Source organism: Saccopteryx leptura, chromosome 2 (assembly GCF_036850995.1).
Source record: "Saccopteryx leptura isolate mSacLep1 chromosome 2, mSacLep1_pri_phased_curated, whole genome shotgun sequence".
NCBI lineage: Eukaryota > Metazoa > Chordata > Mammalia > Chiroptera > Emballonuridae > Saccopteryx > Saccopteryx leptura.
Window position 1 is genome coordinate 280529306 of NC_089504.1, and position 22031 is coordinate 280551336.

The following is a 22031-nucleotide window of genomic DNA, read 5'->3' on the forward strand; positions in this document are numbered from 1 at the left end:
CAAATTTAGCTCCTGCCTCTCAACAGGAGCTTCAGGTATTGAAAATAGCAGGCACAAAATATAAAGTCACTATATATAAAATGCTTAAAGAAATTTGAAAATGAAATGACACATGTGAGTAGAGAACTAGACATTACCAGAAATAAACAGGCATGTTTGAGAAAGAACCAAATAGACATTTCATAGGTGAAAAAAACAATGGTACCATTTTAAAACACCATAAATAGCCTGACCAGGTTGTGGTGCAGTAGATAGAGCGTCGGACTATCCACACAGAGGACCCAGGTTTGAAATCGTGAGGTCACCAGCTTGAGCACGGGCTCATCCGGCTTGAGTACAGGCTAACCAGCTTCAGCATGGGGTTGCTGGCTTGAGTGTGGGATCAGAGACATAACCCAATGGTCGCAGGCTTCAGCACAAAGATTGCTGGCTTGAAACTCAAGGTCACTGGCTTGAGCAAGGGGTCACTGGCTCAGCTGGAGCTCCACTCCTCCCTTTAAGGCACATATGAGAAAGCAATCAAGGAACAACTAAGGTGCTGCAATGAAGAATTGATGATTCTCATCTCTCTCTTTTTCTGTATGTCTGTCCCTATCTGTCCCTCTGTCTCTCTCTCTGTCTCTGTCACAAAATAAAATAAAATAAAATAAAACACCATAAAGAATTTAAAGAGAAGATTAGACATAGCTGAAAAGAAAATTAGTAAACTAGAAGAAATTACCACAGTGTAAATAGAGAACAACAAAGAGAGAAAATATGAAAAGGCATTAAGCAATAATGGAGGATAGAATGAGAAAATGGTATAAATACCTAGTCATCTGACACCCAAGCAAAGTCAATAAAAACAAAAATAAATGACACTACATCAAACTAAAAAGCTTCTGCACAGCAAAGAAAACTATCAACATAAGAAAAGCAACCCAACTGAATGAGAAAATCTATGTGCAAATTATATCTAATGAGGGATTAATATCCAAAGTAGATTTAAAAATTTATATAACTCAATAGCAAAAAACAATAACAAAAATTACCAAACAATCTGATTTTAAAATGGGCAAAAGATCTGAATAGACATTTTCCCAAAGAATACATACAGATGGCCAACAGGTACATGAAAAGATACTCAACATTACTAATTATCAGAGAAATGCAAATCAAAATCACAATTAGATACTACATTACATATGTTAAAATGGCTATTATCAAAAAGACAAAAAATAACAAGTGTTGGTGAAGATGTGGGAAAAAACGGAGCCCTTGTGCATTGTTGGTAGGATTTTAAATTGGTACAACCACTTATGGAAAATAGTTTGTAAGCTCCTAAAACAATTAAAAATAGCACTACCACATGATCTAGCAATTCCACTTTGGGTATTAATCCAAAGAAAATGAAAATACTAACTCAAAAAAATATATGCACCCCCATGTTTATTGCAGCATTATATATAATAGCTAAGATGGAAACAACCCAAGTGTCCATCAGTGGTTGAATAAATAAAGAAAATCACACACACACACACACACACACACACACACACACACACACACACACACTGAAATATTACTAAGACATGAAATGAAGAAAATCTTGCCATTTACAACAACATGGATAAACTTTGAGGGCATTATGCTAAATGAAATAAGTCAGCTAGAAAAAGGCAAATACCATATGATACCACTTACATGTGGCATCTAAAAAAAATGAATTCAGAGACAGCAAATTAATGGTTGCCAGAGGTGGGGGTAGAAGATGTGGGAGGTGGAGGGGGTGGGGTTAAATGGGTAAAGGTGGTCAAAAGGTATAAACTTCTAGTTACAAAATAAGTCAGAGGGATGTAATATACAGTATGGCAACTATAGTTAACAATACTGTATTGTATATTTGAAAGTTCCAAAAGTAAGTCTAAAAAATTCTTACCACAAAAGAAAATATTTTAACTATGTGTAGTAATGGACATTAACTAGACTTATTGTAGTGATCATTTCACAATATATTCAGATATAGAAGCATGTTGAATGCCTGAAACTAATATAAAGTTATATGTTAATTATACCTCAATAAAAAATATAACAGGATCCCAGAAGGAAAAAAGAGAGTGAATGGAAGAGAAATGATATTTAAAGAGAATTTTCCAGAACTGAAGACACAAATCCATAATACAATATATTCCAAGCAGAATAAACAAAAAGAAATTCACACCCAGACACATTTCTAGGAATCCAAAGAATAATAGAGTCAAAGAGAAAAGTTTACAATCAGTAAGAGGAAAGAGCAGAGGTATGACAAAAAGATGCATTTGCTTGTATTTGAGACCCCAGGGCCTAAATCCTTGGAAGATCTCCTTCACGAAAGGCCCTGAAGAAGTCAAAGCATGGCTCCATTATGGCACAGGGGAGCAGTCATGGAGCATACCATTAAGACTCCCAAAACCCTTCTAGAAACCTGTCACGCTCTCTCTGAGGCCACAGCTTAGCAAACACTGTAACTTTAATACCATCTTATTCAAGTGAACAGAACTTGCAGGCATAGCAATAATCAGCTCTGTGTTCTCTCTAGGTCTGGGGGCTTGCGGGGTTTTGCCTTCTATTTTCCAAGGTCAGAAATTACTTTGTAGTTTACTTGGCTCAGTTTCCCTTTGAATCAACACTAAAATGGCATTTAACTAAAAGTATTCTCCTGCTTGAAGTGCACCAAATTTTCAGCTAAAATTACAGATAGCCCTTAGATCACAGGTCCTGCTCCTTCTGCCTTCTCCTCCCCCAGAAGCAAGCCTGAAGGGTGATTGATTGGCTTAACATTTGCTGGTGCAAATTTGAAAGGGAGCTAGCTGCCTCTGCTCAGCTAACATTTGAATCAATTTATTTATATCTTTCTAGGTGCTGGCATTTCTTGAGGTTTTTTCCTGGCCCTCCTGCACAAAAACGGCAAGTTCCTCCTCTTGGTAGAGAATGGAAGGAAACAGAAACAGAAAAAAGGGTCAAAAGGAGAGGCTGCAAAAGGGGAAAAGGTCAGGAGACCCCAGAAGTCAGTTGGAGTGCTACTGTGCCTTCGGGGAGCTGTATCTCAGCCTCCCAGGTGTGTTCTCTTACCTTGCTTTCCCCTGCCCTCCTCTTCCTCCTTGCCCCTTCACCCTCTCCACTTCCTCCTTCCCCCGTCCCCCTTCCCCCTTCCACAGTTCTTCTAACCATCTGCAGGAATCCAATGTGAGGCCTGCATGGCCTCAACCACCGGCATTCCAGCCCCTGACCTCTGGTTCCCCACGTGGTAGAAAAGACACAGAGCGTTTTACTCCGGAGACTTTTATGATTCAAGCCTGGCTAGGGTGCTTAGTTTCTCCACATTCCATTGGTTGGAACCCAGTCACCTGGCCCCAAGGGTGTCACGAGGGCAGCTGGGACATGGAGGATAGCTCTGTGCCCAGTCCTGTACCTCTGACTTTCTTGTTTTGCCTGCAGCATTTTCACTTGATACCTGTTAAGGCTGGGTGTACTGTTTGGAACACTGAGCTGCTTCACTGATTTGTTTTGTTGGGGTGGTCACTAGATGTCATCTCCACATCAATTCCAAGTACAGGAGAGTGCCGTCCCCCCCACCTCCCAGCACTCTATTGAGAAGCAGTCTGAGACCTCACTGGGTCATGGGTACCAGGATTTACTGGTGCAGAGCAGGTATGGTGGCACTGGTACCAAGTTTTAGCTGTCTTGCTCCACGTTATTTTACTTTATTTTTTTCTCTTCGTGGCTGTGAATGTGTCAGTGGCCAATGCCGTCACCCCAGACGTCCATCACCTTTGTATACGTACCTCCCACCACTCCCAGAATGTTGCTCCCCCTTTCCATTTCACAACTTTAACCTCTCTGGGATCAGCCTCTATGTTCCTAGTTCATCTCAGCTGAGCTGCAGAGTAAAATTATCTTGCGCAAGGTTAATCAGGGGAAAAGTGCAGATTACAAAAAGGCAGCCATGTAACCTAAGCAACATTGAGTAGTGGAGCAGACAGCATAGAACAGCTGTTTTAGCGAGTGGCCTGCTGGATGAGTAGGGGACTATGGGACTGGGTGAGGCAGAGGGCAAGGTGGGCAGCCAGAAGTCCTGAGTCAGAAGGGGCTACCGCTCTTATCAAAGTGGTTAATTAATCTAGCTCAGGGGGCCACTGCTTCTCTGTTCCCTTCCACCGCTCAGAAAGCCTCCAGGTCCATTATGGCTGGAACACTGGAAGCTGAGGTTATGGTGCCCAAGTCACATTTGATGAATCCCTTCTCTATTACACCAATTGTCCACACCCCTTCCTGATAGCTAACAGGATGCAAACATATACAAATCCCTCCCCCAGGTACCTTTCCTATGGTGACAAAATTCTGGTTAATCTAGCCCTGAGGGTCAGGAGTGATAAGGGTAATGTCCTTAAACCTAAAAATTTGGCAGTCTTTGATGTTCATCCAAAATGCCTGGAGAAGTTTTTAAGCTTACACATTGACAGGCAGATCCACTGAATTAGAACCCGAAGTTCAGTCCTCTTGGCTGGAGCAGTAGCTCCACAGGTAATCTGGATGCACACAAACGTCCAGGAACTACTGGCTTAGGGGAGTCGTATTTACAGTATGAGATGAGGCGTGCTCTTGAGGTTCATATCTTATCATATCATAGTTTATCATTTTATAATAATAGGAATAGCAGAGGGAGTAGTAATGATATTACTTACAGCCATTCCCCATGTGCCAGCTGCTATTCCTAAGTGTTTTACAAGTTTTATTTCCTTCTCACAGTAACCATATGAAGTAGGCACTACTATTTTCTTTATTTTGCAAACTAGGAAACTGAAGTGTAGGGTGTTTTTTGTCTTGTTTTGTTTTTAAGATCACATAGCTAGTAAATAGCAAAGCCTAAATTTGATCTCAGAAATTCTTACTCCAAAGTCTCTGCCCTGGCCATTATGTCATATCATTGCCCCATTCTAACTGACCCTTTCTTCTTTTTTAAACAGGTGTGGGGGTTGAAAGAGGAGAAGTGTTCTAGAAAAGATGGAAAGACCATTGAGCTCTGTCTTTTCCACCTGTCACCAATCCCCACCATAATAATAAGGGAGAATCATGATGGGGTCAGAGAAGGAGTGATGAGAAAGAAAGGCCTCCCCCCCTTATATTTCAGTCTGGGAACTCAGGTGTAACTTTCCGTTGGCCCATCCACACTTCTGAGGAATAGCAAAGTTGGTTCTCTGTGTTCCTTGAAAGCAGGGACTCCACGGTCTTGTCACTATAGTCCCCATGCTTGGCACATAAGGAAGCACAATAAATGTGGCTGAAAAAAACATATATTAAGAACCTACTCTGTAGCAGACACCACTAGAACCTGTGGATTTCTGAGAATGTGTGGATGTTTTTCTTGCTTGGAAAAAATGTACAGCACTGTTCAGAGGAGCAGATGTGTGCCCCCAAGAAAAACTGGGACTAGAGGTATCACTGCCCTGACATTATCATTGTGGGTCAGCCACTGCCCAGCTTTCTCTTTTTATCCTGGTAGAAAGGGGTTACAAAACCTCTGGGAATATTTCCTATGATTTTGTTATCTCCTGTCTGTTTCCACATAGAGACACCTTTAAATAGAAAGACCCATGCACTCATGCTTTGAGGGTAGGGGTTAGCCAGTGAGAGAGAGCTAGAAAGGCTACTTCTCAACTTCACTCTGGTAGGGCAGGTGCTGTCAAAATGAAGAGGAGAGGTAAGTTGACAGAGGCCCCTGAGACCCTGGTGGAAAAATAAGGGGCTTCTCAGGGAAGGGTGGGAAGAGGCCTTATTCCTTATTACTCCTTATAATTACTCCTTACTCCTAGGAGTAATTTTTATGTCTGGGTGCAAGTCCCAGGCTGCTCCTCATAGTCTTGCTCCTTCAGAAGGGACAGTGGGAAGGTAGAAAGGGCTGCCTTCCCATTGCTGTCTCTCTCCTACCAACTCTGCTGAGATCCCGGGAGCACTACGACCAGATGTGTCCCTCAGGACAATATACAACATTTGTTTGGCCCTAGCATACTAATTGCCTCATCTCTGCAGCTCCAGGGACTTAACTGTGAGCCCATCACGACCCCTTCTGTCCTCAGATAGGAATATGCACAGGCTTGTCGCAGAAACCAAGGTTGCACAGAGATAGGAGGCTGACGAAAGGGGTGGGGGGAAGTTCTCAGGTGTTTAGCTTTGCTGGAATGGATGTTGTCTTCTGAAGGATGAGATGAAGTAACAAGGTCAGGAAGCTCAGCTACCGCCTCGGAGGAGACAAATACATCCCAGGAATTTCTCCAGTGGAAAACCAGGAGTCAGGACACAGTGTGGAAAAGTTAATGTATCTCCCAGATCCTGAGTATTTTCTTTTTTTATTTTCCTGATCACAGACACTTCCCAAATGATTTATCCAGGCCTGCTCAGTCCCTCAGCAGAGCCTGGATGGATGAGGTTAGGGCTAAGAGGTCAGCACTGCCAACAGGACTCAAGAACCCCAAAGAACCCAGCTGTCTTCTTTCCAGTATGAGTCAGTCCAGACTGCTTCAGCATGTGACCTTGCCTGGCCCTCACTCAGCAGGGGCCACAGCACAGTCCTATGTCCCAGTCCTGCAGCTGGGTGGGAGAGATTACAGGTGCTGAAGCCCAGTGCTCTGGGTCTGTACATCAAGCCCTCTGGCTATTGATTTACCTCTGACTTTAGCCCCTGTTCTTTTTTTTTCTTTTTTTTAATTAAATGTATTGGGGTGACACTGGTTAACATAATTATACAGGTTTCAGGTGCCCAATTCTACAGCACATCTCTGTACACCCTGCCCCAAGTCAAGTCTTTGTCCATCATCATTTATCTCCCCTATACTCTCCTCAAATTCCCCCAGTCCAGCAATCACAAACTGTTGTCCGTGTTCATGAGTTTTTTTTTTCTTTTTTGTCCTTTTTTGCTTAATTCGTCCACCTTCCTCACCCAGCTCCCTCCCCTATCAGTTGTCAGCTTGCCCTCTGTGTATGGGTCTGTCTCTTATTTTGCTTATTAGTTCATTTTGTTTATTTGATTCCACAGATGAGTGAAATCATATGGTACTTGTCTTTCTCTGCCTGGCTTATTTCGTTTAGCATAATGCTCTTCCAGGTCCATCCATGCTGTTGCAAAAGGTGAGATTTTCTTCTTTTTATGGCTGCATAGTATTCTATTGTATAATTGTACCACTGCTTTTTTATCTACTGATCAACTAACAGGCTGTTTCTAGTTCTTGGCTATTGTAAACAATGCTGCCTTGAATATAGGGGTGCATATATTCTATGGAATTACTGTTTCAGGATTCTTAGAATATATTCCCAAAAGAAGATCACTAGGTCAAAAGGCAGTTCTATTTTTAACTTGTTAAGGTAACTCCATACTGCTCTCCACAGTGGTTATACCATTGCATCCCCACTAACAGTGCACGAGGGTTCCCTTTTCTCTACACTCTTGCCAACGCTTGTTGTTTGTTGATTTATTGATTATAGCCATTCTGACAGGTTTGAGGTAATATTTCATTGTGGTTTTAATTTGCATTTCTCTGATGATTACTGACATTGAATATCTTTTTTAAATGTTTATTGGCCACCTGTATGTCTTCTTTAAAAAAGTGTCTATTCAGGTAATTTTTTCATTTTTTAATTGGATTGTTTTGGTGTTGAATTTTATAAGTTCTTTATCAATTTTGGATATTAATCCTTTATCAGATGTATAGGTGAATATGTTCTCCCAATCAGTAAGTTGACTTTTCATTTTGTTGATAGTTTCTTTTGCTATGCAAAATCTGTTTAGTTTGATGGTGTCCATTTGTTTATTTTTTCTTTTGTTTCCCTTGCCTAAAGAGATATATCAGAAAAAATACTGCTATGAGAAATGTCTGAGATTTTACTGCCTATGGTTTCTTTTAAGATTTTTATGGTTTTGAGCCTAATGTTTAAGTCTTTAATTCATTTTGAGTTTATTCTTGTGCATAGTGTAAGAAGGTGGTCAACTTTTATTTATTTATTTTTTTTGCATGAATCTGTTCAATTTTCCAAACCCCATTTTATGTTCTTGCCTTCTTTGTCAAATATTAATTGGCCATATAGACATGGGTTTATTTTGGGGCTTTCTATTCTATTGCATTAAACTATATGTTTGTTTTTATGCCAGTACTATGCTGTTTTGGTTATTATGGCCTGGTAGTATTAGTTTGATATCAGATAGCATGATTCCACCAACTTTGTTCTTTTTTTCTCAAGATTGCTGGGGCTATTTGGGAGCTTTTGTGGTTCCATATAAATTTTTGGAATATTTGTTTGATACACCATTGATATTTTGACAGGAATTGCATTGAATCTATAGATTGCTTTGGGTAATATGGACATTTTAAGGATATTAAATCTTCCTATCCATGAACACAGTATATGCTTCCATTTGTTTATACCTTTCTCAATTTCTTTCTTCAGTGTCTTATAATTTTCTGAATACAGGTCTTTTACATCTTTGGTTAAATTTATTTCTAGGTATTTTATTCTTTTTGAAGCAATAGTGAATGGTACTGTTTTCTTAGACTCCTTTTTTAATAGATCATTATTGGTGTATAAAATGTAACTGATTTCTGGACATTTATTTTGGGTCCTGCTACTTTAGTGAATTCATTTATCAGTTCTGGTAGTTTTTTGTGGACTCTTTAGGGTTCTCTATCTACAGTATCATGTCATCTGCAAATAATGACAGTTTTACTTATTCTTTTTCATGCCTTTTATTTCTGCTTCTTGTCTGATTGCTGTGGCTAAGACCATCATTCCTGTCTTATTCCTGATCTTAAAGGGATTGCTTTTTATTTTTTCCCATTGAGTATGATGTTGGCTGTCAGTTTGTCATATATGGCCTTTATTGTGTTAATAGTTCCTTCTAATGCCACTTTGCTGAGAGGTTTGATCATAAATAAGTCCTGGATTTTATCAAATGATTTTCTGCATCTGTTCATATGATCATGTAAAAATTTTTTTTGTATTTTTCCGAAATTAGAAGCAGGGAGGCAGTCAGACAGACTCCCACATGTGCCCACCAGGGGCCGATGCTCTGCCCATCTGGGGCATTGCTTCGCTGTGACCGGAGATATTCTAGCACCTGAGGTGGAGGCCATGGAGCCATCTTCAGTGCCCGGGCCAACTTTGAGCCAATGGAGCCTTGGCTGTGGGAGAGGAAGAGAGAGATAGAGAGGATGGAGAGGGGGTGGGGTGGAGAAGCAGATGGATGCTTCTCCTCTGTGCCCTAACTGGGAATCAAACCCGGGACTTCCACACACCAGGCCAATGCTCTACCACTGAGCCAACCAGCCAGGGCTGATCATGTAATTTTTATCCTTCTCTCTGTTTATGTGATGAATTACATTTATTGATTTGCAAATATTATATCAGCCTTTTCTTCCTGGAATAAATCCCACTTGATCATGGTATATGGTCTTTTTAATGTATTGCTTGATCTGATTTGCTAATATTTTATTGAGAATTTTAGCATCTATGTTCATCAGGGATATTGGTCTATAGTTTTCTTTCTTTACAGTGTCTTTACCTGGTTTTGGAATTAAGATTATGCTCGCCTCATAAAATGAACTTGGAAGTCTTCCCTCCTCTTCAATTTTTTGAAATAGCTTGAAAAGGATAAATGTTAATTCTTTTTTGAATATTTGGCAAAATTTGCCTGTGAAGCCATTCAGTCCAGGACTTTTGTTTGCTGAAAGTTTATTATTATTATTCCTGTTTCAATTTCATTTGTTGTAATCAGTCTGCTCAGGTTGTCTGATTCTTCAAGATTCAATTTTGAAAGATTGTATTTTTTTAGGAATTTATCCATTTTTTCTAAGGTTGTCCAATTTTGGGGGTATAGTTCTTCATAATATATTCTTACAATTTGTATTTCTGTAATGTCAGTTGTTACTACTCTTCTTTCTATTCTGATTTTACTTATTTGGGTCCTCTTTCTTTTTTCTTGATGAGTCTGGTTAAAGGTTTGTCAATCTTGTTTACCTTTTCAAAGAATCAGCTCTTGGCTTCATTGATCTTTTATGTTGACTTTTTAACCTCTATGGCATTTATCTCCTCTGTGATAGTTATTATTTACCTCCATCTACTTCCTCTGGGTTTTGTTTGTTGTTTTTTTCTAGTTCTTTTAGGTGTAGGGTTAGATTTTTTAATTTGAGATTTTGCTTGCTTCTGGAGGTATGCCTGTAATGCTATGAACTTTTCTCTCAGGGCTGCTTTCTCTGTGTCACATAGATTTGGGGTTGTTGTGTGTTCATTTTCATTTGTTTCAAGAAAATTTTTTATTTCTTTCCTGATCTCATTGTTATCTCATCTGTTATTTAATAATATGCTATTTATCCTCCAAATGTTTTCATGTTTTTCAGTTTTTCTATTGTATTTGATTTCTAGTTTCATGACATTGTTGTCAGGGAGAATGCTTGATATGATTTTCAATCTTCTTAAATTTACAGGGACTTGTTTTGTGTCCTAATATGCTGTCTGTCCTAGAGAATGTGAGAATGTTCCATGTGCACTTGGAAAGAATGTATATTATGCTGCTTTGGGGTGAAATGTTCTGAAGATATCAATTAAATCTAGTTGATCAAGTGTGTCATTTAAGGTGCTGTTTCTTTGTTTTTCTGTCTGAAGGAATTACCCATTGATGTCAGTGGGGTGTTAAAATCCCCTACTATTACTGTATTATTGTCAGTCTCTCCCTTTATGTCCATCAATATCTACTTTATATATATAGGTGCTTTTATATTGGGTGCCTAAATATTTACAATGGTTATATCCTCTTGTTGGATCGCTCCCTTTATCATTATGTAGTGACCTTCTTTGTCCCTTACTATAGTCTTCATTTTAAAGACTATATATAAGAATGACTAACCCAGCTTTTTTTTTTTTTTCTTTTCATTTCCATTGTATGGAATATTTTTTTTTCCATTCCTTCACTTTTAGTCTATTTATATATTTTTTTTCTGAGGTGGGTCTCTTGTAGACAGCATATATATAGGTCATGTTTTCTTATCCATTCAGCTACCCTATGTCTTTTGATTGGAACATTTAATCCACTTACATTTAAGGCTATTATTGATATGTATTTATTTATTGCCATGTTATTCTTTAAACCTATAATCCTCTTTCTCTCAATTTCTTTTTTCCTTTCCTCTTTTTATAGCAGCTCTTTTTAACATTTCTTGCAATATTGGTTTGGTGGTAATAAATTCCTTGAGCCTTTTTTTTGTCTAAGAATCTCTTTATTTCTCCTTCAGTTTTAAATGAGAGCTTTGCTGGATAGAATATTCTTGGTTGTGGGTTCTTGTTTTACATGACTTTAAGTATTTCTTACCAATCTTCTGGCCTGAAGTGTTTCTGTTGAGAAGTCAGATATCAGCTTTATGGAAACTCTTTTGTAGGTAATTAATTGGTTTTCTCTTGATGCTTTTAGGATTCTTTCTTTGTCTCTTACATTTGACATTTTAATTATGGTGTGTCTTGGTGTGGGCCTGTTTGGGTTCATCTTTAATGGGACTTTCTGTGCTTCTTAAACTTCTGTGACATTTTTTCTTCATCAGGTTAGGGAAGTTTTCACCTATGATTTCTTTGAACAAGTTCTCTACACCTTGTTTGTTCTCTTCTCCTTCAGAAACCCCTATGATGCAGATATATTGTTTCACTTCATGTTGTTGCAGAGGTCTCAGAATTTTCTTAGCTTTTTTGAGCTTCTTTTGATTTTACTGCTCTTCTCTGTGTGTACTTTTATCTTCTAAATTGCTGATTTAATCTTCCACTTCATCCAACCTGCTGTTGTTTCCTTCTAATGCAGTCTTCATTTCAGATATTGTATTTCCCAGTTCTGACTGGTTATTTTTTGTGGTTCCTTTTTAAAGCTTACCATCTCTTTGTTTAAGTTCTCAATAAGCTAATCTATTCTTACTCTACAAGCCTTGAACATCCTAATAACTATTATTTTAAGCTCTATGTCTGGTAGTTTGGTTGGTTCCATTTCATTTTATTCTTTTCCTTGGGATTTGTCTCAATTTATTTGGAACATATTTCTTTGCCCATTTTCTCTGTGTTTCAGGAAGCTCTTCTCTGACTCCTGAATTTGTTGTGATGTCTTTATGAAGATAGTGGGCTCAGTGATACTAACCACCAGGCAACCTGAGTTCCTTTCTCTAAAAATATTTCATGGGTATTATATTTACCCTCCTGTTGTATGTGAATCTTGAATGTTATTGGCTCTTTTGTGAGTGGAGTTATCCTTTTAGCCTGGCTGGCTCTAAGGGTCAATTTTGATCACATGTATTAGATGCTATGCAGTGTCTGTCCTGTGGGGTGTAGGGTGTAGTTATTCTCAACAGGTTCTGGTGCCTGCTGGATTACTCTTTTGGCGTATCACTTGTGTGCTCAGGTGAGTCTATCATTGGTGTGATCTGCCACCCACTACCTGTTGTGTTGGTTCTGGGTTCTCTTGGGTGGGGTTTGGGTACAGATCGATGTCAGACATTGTTTGTTGTTGGAGACCAAAAACAGTTTGTAACCCACTGTTGGCTACCTGTCTGGAGATACCACTCTGTTCACTGTTTGTGTCTATATTTCCTATGCTTGGGTGTGTGTGGGAAGGGCCAACCTGTGTATAAAGGATCAACTTTCTTCTGTTTAGAGCTGACAGCAGCTCCATAAAAGGGCCCGAGTTTCTTAAGATTTTCTACCACTTTTTATCTGCTCTACCTCCTCTTGCAACTGCCTGGTCATCCTGCAGAGATTTCTGTAAAAAAGACTGTCTAGTAGGCAAATACTGGCCTCATGTCACCAACCTCTCCACAAGTTGCAAGCTTGGTGGGTTAAGGCAACTGAGGTCAGGAGGACAACGTTAGTGAGACCCCCTACATGGGAGAGGGCCTCTTGGTCAGGAGCTCAGTATAGGGAAAGTGGTCCCTACTTCAGAGCCTAATCTGGGCACTCCAATTGTATTTATCCCCAGAGATATAAGCAGCAGGTTCAGGTTGGGTGAGGCCAGTAGTCCTTTCTGTAGAACTTCTTTCAGCTGAGGAGCCCCTGGTCTCAGGGAGGGAGATTGAGAGAGTCTTCTACTGGGGCTGACTTTGACCCCCTCAGAAAGTTGCTAAGTCCCTTTACCAGTCCAAACTATAGACTCCAAGGAACTTACACTGTGAATGTCTAAACTCTAAGCTTCTCTCCCTTCCCCTTGTGAAACTTACACCAATGGGGCAGAGTATTGGGACTTGGGTCATCTGACTGTGAGGCTCTGCCTTGTCCAATGCATGCCAGCTATTGTGCAGATGCTGAACACAGAAAAAAAATTCACCTCAGCTAGGTTTGGTGCCTGAGGAGCTCTCCCTTTGGATATGCTGCCAGTAACACTAGTTGAATACTTCTCTGATGTTTCTGTAGATGGCCACTGGATGTGTTGGTTTGGGGCCTCTTAGGAGAAAACCTGGTGCAAACCAGTGTAAGACACTGCCTGTGAATGGCCCTTAGGAACCTTTTTTGGAGCTACAAGTGATCCAGAGTTTCTGACTACTTCTACTGGCCTTAGGTGCACATGGAAGGACCAAACTGCCCACTAGGCTGGCTTTTATCAGCACTAGGCCTGGGGAAAAGTCAGCAAAATACCCAAGGTTCCCTGAGATCCACCTCCTGTTGCCTCTGTCTGCTGGTTGCTTAATTTACTCGGTCCCTGAAAAGAACCTTTGGTAGAGTATAAAGGCTGGGACTAATCAGGCATCAGAAAAGGTGGTGGGTATAACTCCCACCTCAGGACCCCAGATGTCAGTGTGTCATGAATTTTTTCACAAACCTCAGTACGGTGTGGCCACTATCACATCTGACACCCAGAGCTTTGGTCTTCCAACAATCCAGACAGTTTTTACTAAATCTCCCATGAGGTAGAAGTACCAGTCATATTCTTCAGAAAGTAGAGGCAAAGGCTCCAGCCTCAATGGTAGACAACTGAGTCAATGTAACTCCCTGAGTCTTTTCAGTCCCCTGCTTCATGGCTAAGCCTGATTACTTCTCAGCAGGGCCCAATCTCTGTGGGGACAGAGGCAAGAGATTCCCAAGGGTGGGGCAGTTGCTTTTCCTCAAGCTGATGGTGCATAGAAGAGATTATTCTACCCAAGAAAAAATGCAACTGCAGTATTAGAGAGTGATTCAGTGTGGGAATTCTGATGGCTGTCTCCCACCATGTCTCTCCCTGAGGCCACCAATTTTACACTGTCCTCACACAACTCTAGTCCTTTTAGTCCTCCCTCCACCAGAGCCCAGGATAAGTGGCTGTAAATAAAATTTTCTGCATTTCCCCTTAAGAGGGTGCCTTTGTCTCTGAGATGTCCTGTCTCTTTCTCACAGATTGAAATTTTGCCTCTTTCACCACCAAGTGCTATGTGGGTACCTCTTCTAGTCTCTAGTGCTCTAGACTGGGGCACCTGGCCTGGGGCTTAGAACTCATACCTCTTAGGGAAAACCTCTCTACAGCTCTAATGTCCCTCTGGACACTCAGACACCACTTGCTCCTGAGAGTGGGGGCAGCCCTTTTTGTACTTGTACCCTTTCTAATAGTCTTGATGTCGTTTCTGCTGTAAATCCTTGGTTATAGACTTCTTTTCATTTAGTCCTAAGTTGGTTTTTCAGGGTGATCATTCTTAAATTTAGATATAGCTCCAGTTTGGTCCTGGTAGAAGGTGAGTGAAATGTTCATATGCCTACTCTCACCATCTTGGAATCCCCTATTTTTTTTTTTGATTGAAGCATTTAATCCATTTACTTTTTAAGTAATTATTGATAAATAGGTATTTATTGCTACTTTTTTCTTTTAACTGTGTTCCTCAGTTTTTTCCCCCACCCTTCCTTTTCTCAAAGCCAGCCCTTTAACATTTATTGTAATACTGGTTTGATGGTAACAAACTTCTTTCACTTTCTTGTCTAGGGATCTCTTTATTTCTCCTTCAATTTTAAATGATAGCCTTGCTGGGTAAAGAAATTTTGGATGTAGGTTCTTTCTTTTCATCACTTTAAATATTTCATGCCATTTTTTTCTAGCCTGAAATGTTTCTGTTGATAAATCAGCTAACAGTCTTATGGGAGCTCCCTTGTAAAGAACTAACTGCTTTTCTCTTGTGGCTTTTAAGATTGTCTTTGTTTCTAAACTTTGTCATTTTAATTATGATGTGCCTTGGTGTCAGCCTCTTTGGGTCCATCTTGTTTGGGACTCTCCATGCTTTCTGAACTTCTATGTCCTTTTCCTTCACCAGGTTAGGAAACTTTTCAGTCATTATTTCTTCAAATAGGTTCTTGGATCCCTTGCTCTCTCTTTTCTCCTTCTGGTACCTCTATGATATATATAGATGTTGTTGCACTTTATGTTGTCCTAAGGGTCCCTTCAACTCTCCTCATTCTTTTTCATTCCTTTTTCTTTTTGCTGTTCTGACTGGTTCTTTTTTTTTTTTTTTTAACAGAGACAGAGACAGGAATAGATAGGGACAGACAGACAGGAATGGAGAGAGATGAGAAGCATCAGTCAGCAGTTTTTTGTTGCAACACCTTAGTTTTTCATTGATTGCTTTCTTATATGTGCCTTGACCGTAGGGCTACAGCAGACCAAGTAACCCCTTGCTCAAGCCAGCAACCTTGGGTCCAAGCTGGTGAGCTTTTGCTCAAACCAGATGAGCCCGCACTCAAGCTGGTGACCTCAGGGTCTTGAACCTGGGTCCTCTGCATCCCAGCCTGATGCTCTATCCACTGCGCCACCACCTGGTCAGATCTGAGTGGTTCTCTTTTATGGTTTCTATGTTATTTTCTTTGCTTACTATCTCTTTGTTGAAGTTCTCACTTTGTTCCTTGAGCATTCATATAACCATTACTTTGAACTCTGTATCTAATAAATTGCTTATCTCCACTTCATTTAGCTCTCTTTCTGGAGATTTCTCCTCTTCTGTCATTTAGGAATTCTTTTTCTTTCCATTTTGCCTGCCTTTTTGTACTTGTTTCTATGTATTATATAGATCTGCTATAATTCAAAGTCTTCATGGGGTGGTGTTTTGTAGTAGGTGTTGTTGTGTTCAGTGTTGCAGTCTCCTTGATCACCTAAGTTGGGTGTTTCAAGAATGACCCTTGTGTGGGTTATGTAGGCCCTCCTGTTGTAATTGAGACTTGTTTGCTATTGGTCATTGTGCATCAGATTGACCCCCAGACTAGCTGACTGTGAGGCTCTACCTTGACCAAAGAGTGCGAGCTGCAGTACAGGTACTGACCACAGAAAGCAGAGTTCATCTCAGTTGGGTTTGGTGCCTGATGAGATCTCTCTTTGGATATGCTGCTTGTGAAGCTAATTGAATCCTGCTCTGGTGGTGTCTGAAACTGACCACTGGGTGTGATGGTTCTGGGCCTCTTGACAGGAAACCTGTTGCAGGCTTATGTGAAAAGCCTATTCAGGTGTCAATATTATTTTATATTAATTTCAAGTGTACCACACAATGGTTAGACATCATATACTTTAGAAAGTGTTCTTCTCAGCCTGACCAGGTGGTGGCACAGTGGATAAAGCATCGGGCCTGGGATGCTGAGGACCTAGATTTGAAACCTCGAGGTTGCCAGCTTGAGCTAGGGCTCACCAGATTGAGTGTGGGGTCACCAGTTTGAGTGTGGGATTATAGACATGACCCCATGGTCACTGGCTTGAGGCCAAAGTTCCTGGCTTGAGCAAAGGGTCACTGATTTGGCTGAAGCCTCCTGGTCAAGTCACATAGAAGAAAGCAAACAATGAACAAATAAAGTGCCACAACTATGAGTTGATGCTTCTCACCTCTCTCTTTTTCTGTCTGTCCCCATCTGTGTGTGTGTGTGTGTGTGTGTGTGTGTGTGTGTGTGTCTCTCTCTCTTGCTTGCTTGCTAAAAAAAAAAAAAAACTGTCCTCTCATTCTCCTCAATATTTCAAGTACTGCCTGGCACCATACATAATTATTACAATATAATTAACTATATTCCCTATGCTGTACTTTACATCTTCATGACTCTTTTGTAACTACCCAAATGTACATTTTAATTCCTTAAGCTTTTTCACTCAGTCCCCCAACCCCCTTTCCCTCTAGTAACCATCAGTTTGTTCTCTGTATCTATGAGTCTATTTTATTTGTTTATTTTGTTCTTTAGATTCCACATATAAGTGAAATTATATGGCATTTGTCTTCCTCTGACTTATTTATCTCACTAAGCATAATACCCCCTAGGTCCATGATGGCGAACCTTTTTATAAAAACTGCTCACTTTTGCAGTGCTGGTCAACCTGGTCCCTCCCTCCCACTAGTGGGTGTTCCAGCTTTCACGGTGGGCGGTAGCAGAGCAACCAAACAGCACCGTGATTGGCCCACCATAAAAGCTGGCCCCTCACTAGTGGGCAGGAGGGACCAGGTTGACCAGCACTGCAAAAGTGGGCGGTTTTTATAAAAAGGTTCGCCATCATGGCTCTAGGTTCATCTTTGCTGTTGCAAATGGTAAGATTTCATTCTAGCCCTGGCCGGTTTGCTCAGTGGTAGAGCGTCAGCCTGGCATGCAGGAGTCCCAGGTTCGATTCCTGGCCAGGGCACACAGGAGAAGCGCCCATCTGCTTCTCCACCCCTCCTCTTCTCCTTCCTCTCTGTCTCTCTCTTCCCCTCCCACAGCCAAGGCTCCATTGGAGCAAAGATGGCCCGCACGCTGAGGATGGCTCTGTGGCCTCTGCCTCAGGTGCTAGAATGGCTCTGGATGCAGCAGAGCAATGGCCCAGATGGGTGGAGCATCAACCCCTGGTGGGCATGCCAGGTGGATCCCTGTCAGGCGCATGTGGGAGTCTGTCTGACTGCCTCCCCGTTTCCAACTTAAGAAAAATACAAAAAAAAATTTCATTCTTTTTTATGGCTAAATAATATTTCATTATATAGCTGTACTACAATTTTTTTATCCACTCATCTATTGATGGGCACTTGTGTTGCTTCCATATCCTGGCTATTGTAAATAACACTGCAATGCAAAAAAAACCAAAACATAGCAATGAATATATTGTGCATATATTCTTTCAAATTAGTGTTTTTGGTTTCTTTTTTAGAATTAATGTCTGGGTATAATTCTCCACTAGATACATGAAAAGATGCTCAACATCACTAATCATCTGGGAAATACAAATTAAAAGCACAATAAGGTATCACCTCATGCCTGTCAGAATGGCTTTCATCAATAAATCAACAAATAACAAATGTTGACAAGTGTGTGGGGGAAAGAAAACCCTTTGAGCACTGTTGGTGGACATGCAGATTGGTGCACCACTAAAAAAAACAGTATGGTGGGGGGAGAGAAAAAAAAACACAAAAAACAGTATGGAAGCTCCTCAAAAAAAATAAAAATGGAAGTGCTTTATGACCCATCAATTCTACTTTTTAAAAATTTTCTCTTTGTTAAAATTCTCACTGAGTTTATTCTTCTTCTGAGTTTGTTGAATGCCTTTAGTTACTGTTTTGAATGCCTTTATAGTTACTTTATCTGGTAGATTGCTTATTTCTGTTTCATTTAGTTTTTTCCAGGTTTTTGTCCTGTTCTTTCATTTGGAATATATTTCTTTGTTTCCTCATTTTGGCTACCTCTGTATTTGTTTCTATGAGGTAAGCAAATGAGCAATCTCTCCCAGTATCAAAGGAGTGGAGTCATGTAAGAGCTTCCCCTTTGTAGACTGCATGTGCTGGGTGTCTTTGGCAAGTCAGCTGGAGCTGAAGCTGGAATGGGGAAATCCGGGGCAAGTCACACTGGGGCCATCTTGGCAGGCTGGTTGGAGGTGGAGCAGGTGCAGGCCCAGGAGAGTTCTGGGGGAAAGCCTTGTGAGGACCACCCTGGTAGGCTGGTTGAAGCTATAGTTGGAGCAGGCTCAGTCTGTGGGAGTCCTAGGAACAAACCATGTCAGAACTACCTTGGAAGATTGATTGGAGATGTAGTTGAAAGAAATTCAGGTCAAGGAGAATTCCAGAGGCAAACTACATTTCCAGGTGGATTCAAAGAATTTAATAACCAGTTCTCAGCCATAATGACCATTTTAAGTATAAGAAAATATACTAAATGATAGTTTATTATTTCATGCATTTAATACTTAAGTAAGAACAATAAAAGAGGTACACAAAACTAGATTATAAGAAAGAGTTTTAAATTATTAATAAAAAATATTAAATAATACCTGGAAAAAAACAATAAAACTTATTTAAGATATTCCCATATTGCTTCTTGATTGCTGTCCTCACCTGCATATTCCTTTGCTTTTATCTGAGCATCATCAGCTATGTGATTTATCCTTAACTATCTTTTCACTTTAGGATCCCATTCCTTTAGAACAGGGGTCAGAAACCTATGGCTCACGAGCCAGTTGTGGCTCTTTTGATGGCTGCATCTGGCTTACAGACAAATCTTTAATAAAAATAATAATAATGTTAAAAATATAAAACATTCTCATGTACTACAATCCATTCATTTCCTACCACTCATGTTCATGGCTGTGGGTGGCTGGAGCCAATCACAGCTGTCCTCCGGGACAACACCAAATTTTTATTGGATAATGCGTAACATACACGGGTCATTGTATGGCTCTCATGGAATTACATTTTAAAATATGTGGCGTTCATGGCTCTCTCAGCCAAAAAGGTTCCCGACCCCTGCTTTAGAATGTATACTTGTGATTTTCACATTGGGCAGCTGCCCAGGTGCTCACCTTAGAGAGAACCCTCATTACAAGTGCCATTTTAACAACCAGTTCACCAAACTGAACAAAAAATTAGGCATCAGTTCTGCCAAACCGGTGCAAGTGGTTGAATCCCACCTCCACCCCCCACTGTACACTGGTTCTGGGAGCTGTGGCTGGAGAGTGTGCAGGCTACAATGAATCCGAGAAGCAAGCTGCAGGTCTGGTGTTTGTCTGGGGTCTTACGTGCACTGGCCTTGGCCAGCTTACTAGAGCACCTGGATTATGATCCTGCCTATGAGTCCAAGGTGGAAGGGGAGTGCAACAAATGGTGCTCTACAGTGCCTCTGAGATCAGAGAGAGTTCTCCTCCCATTCAGTAGATGCTTTAGGGTTAGTAAATGAATTTCCTTCTTGTATAGTGTAGATGCCCCTTTTTTTAAAAATTTAGAAAATAAATTTAATGTGATGACATTGATCAATTTAGAATACATAGATGGGATATAAAACAGACTCATAGTACCTTTTAAATCACTGCATTTTCGCTGTGCTGCAGGTCAGGCAGGCCTGCGTACAGGCTCCTCAGTGCTCCCTCTTTACTGCAGGGAGATGTGTTGGGGTGGGGTTTCCATAGTACCATGTCTCCATCTGTCTTATTCATTTCTGTGAGATCTCTCTCTCTCTCTCTCTCATTTGTTGTGCAGAAACTGTTCAGTCAGCCCTTAATTCTTCGTCAGGGGAATTGCTCTGTCTGTCAGTGTAGATTTAATGTATTAATGAGAAGAGGTGAATTTAGGGTCTTCCTAGACAGTCTTGGACTGGACTCCTGGGAACTTCTTATTAATGCAAATTCTCTCTCTCTCTCTACCCCAGACTGACTGGATTAGGGATTCTGCAACCTGTGTTTTGACTACCCTCCCGGTGATTCTGATGCACATAAAAGTCTGGATACCAGATGAGTGCGAGACAGATTCAGATTCAGATCTGGCAGTCATTGATCCGAGGGTACTTACTTCCAGAAGACTGATTTCCACTGTGGCTCCTTTGGGCACATCCAGTGCAGCCTAAGCGGTGGGGAACAAACACTGGACATCTTTAGTCATCTCTAGGGACCAGTCTACTGAACGGAAAAGCCTGGAATAGACAACTTCTCAAGACTGCTGCTATATGTGGCAGCAGTTTCTACTGAGCCAGCCAGAGGCACTTCTGAAAGGTTCTATTCAGAGTTGTTTGATGAGCAAACACCACAGCTTTTTTCCTTTTTCCTGCACCTGGAGTTGTGACCAGAGCTGCTGGCAGCTGTGGCTGTGGCCCCAGGAAGTTGTTGGGGATAAAGAAGATCAGTCCCCCACTGCTGGGGAGCTGGACCTCTGGGAAGGAGGTGGCCAGTGAATTCAGAAGAGAGTATCTCCTGGAAATACGGCCAATTCCTTGGAGTGGGAAAACCAATCCTTTGTCTGTATCCCTAGCACAGTGTTTTACATTTAGAAGGTGCTTGAAAGGTGGGCTGTCCTGAACACTCACCAGATGGTCTCTGGGGGTCTCTCTAAGAAAGACACATGGACAAGCCAACCACTCAAAAACATCTAACAGCAACATTAAAACCAAGATGGGAACTTATATCATAGACTAGTCAGGGCACTTTTGGGCTGGAGCTGTCGCCCTCTATAAATGCAGATAGAGTGGAGGTTTGAATTTGTCCTGTTCTTCATGGGTCACATCACATGACCAAAGCAGTGCTCTGTGCTGACCCTGCCACTGCACAGAGGGAATTACACAGCTGTGTATCCTGTCTCATAGACCTAGCGCTCTTAATCATTTCCACAAGGTAATGCAAGTCCTGTTTTCGGTTTCAACTACAGTTTATGTTTTTATTTTCCTATCCTTTGGTTCATCTTGGGACCAGAAATCAATCCTCTGGTATTTTATGAAATCATAAGGCTTTGACGGGTGCTGCAGTTGAATCCCAAAAGGGTCAACATACACTCCATCAGTACTTGTGTTTCCCACAGTGGGATTGGGTCACTTTCATGTTCTTTCTCAGCTTCCGTGACATCACCAACCTCACAGTGCCCTTCCCTTTCATTATAGGCATTTAACAGTGTCTAATTTCCTATTTACTTTCTCCTCCAGGCTGGAAAAGCCAGTACCAGGATCACAAAATTGTAGAAGTGGGGCCAGAGTCAGTCTTTCCAGTCAGAATTTCACTGTAGTAAGTTGAATTATATGTCCCCAAAATATATGTTGAAGTCCTAACCCCTGGTACCTGTGAATGTAACTTTATTTGAAAATAG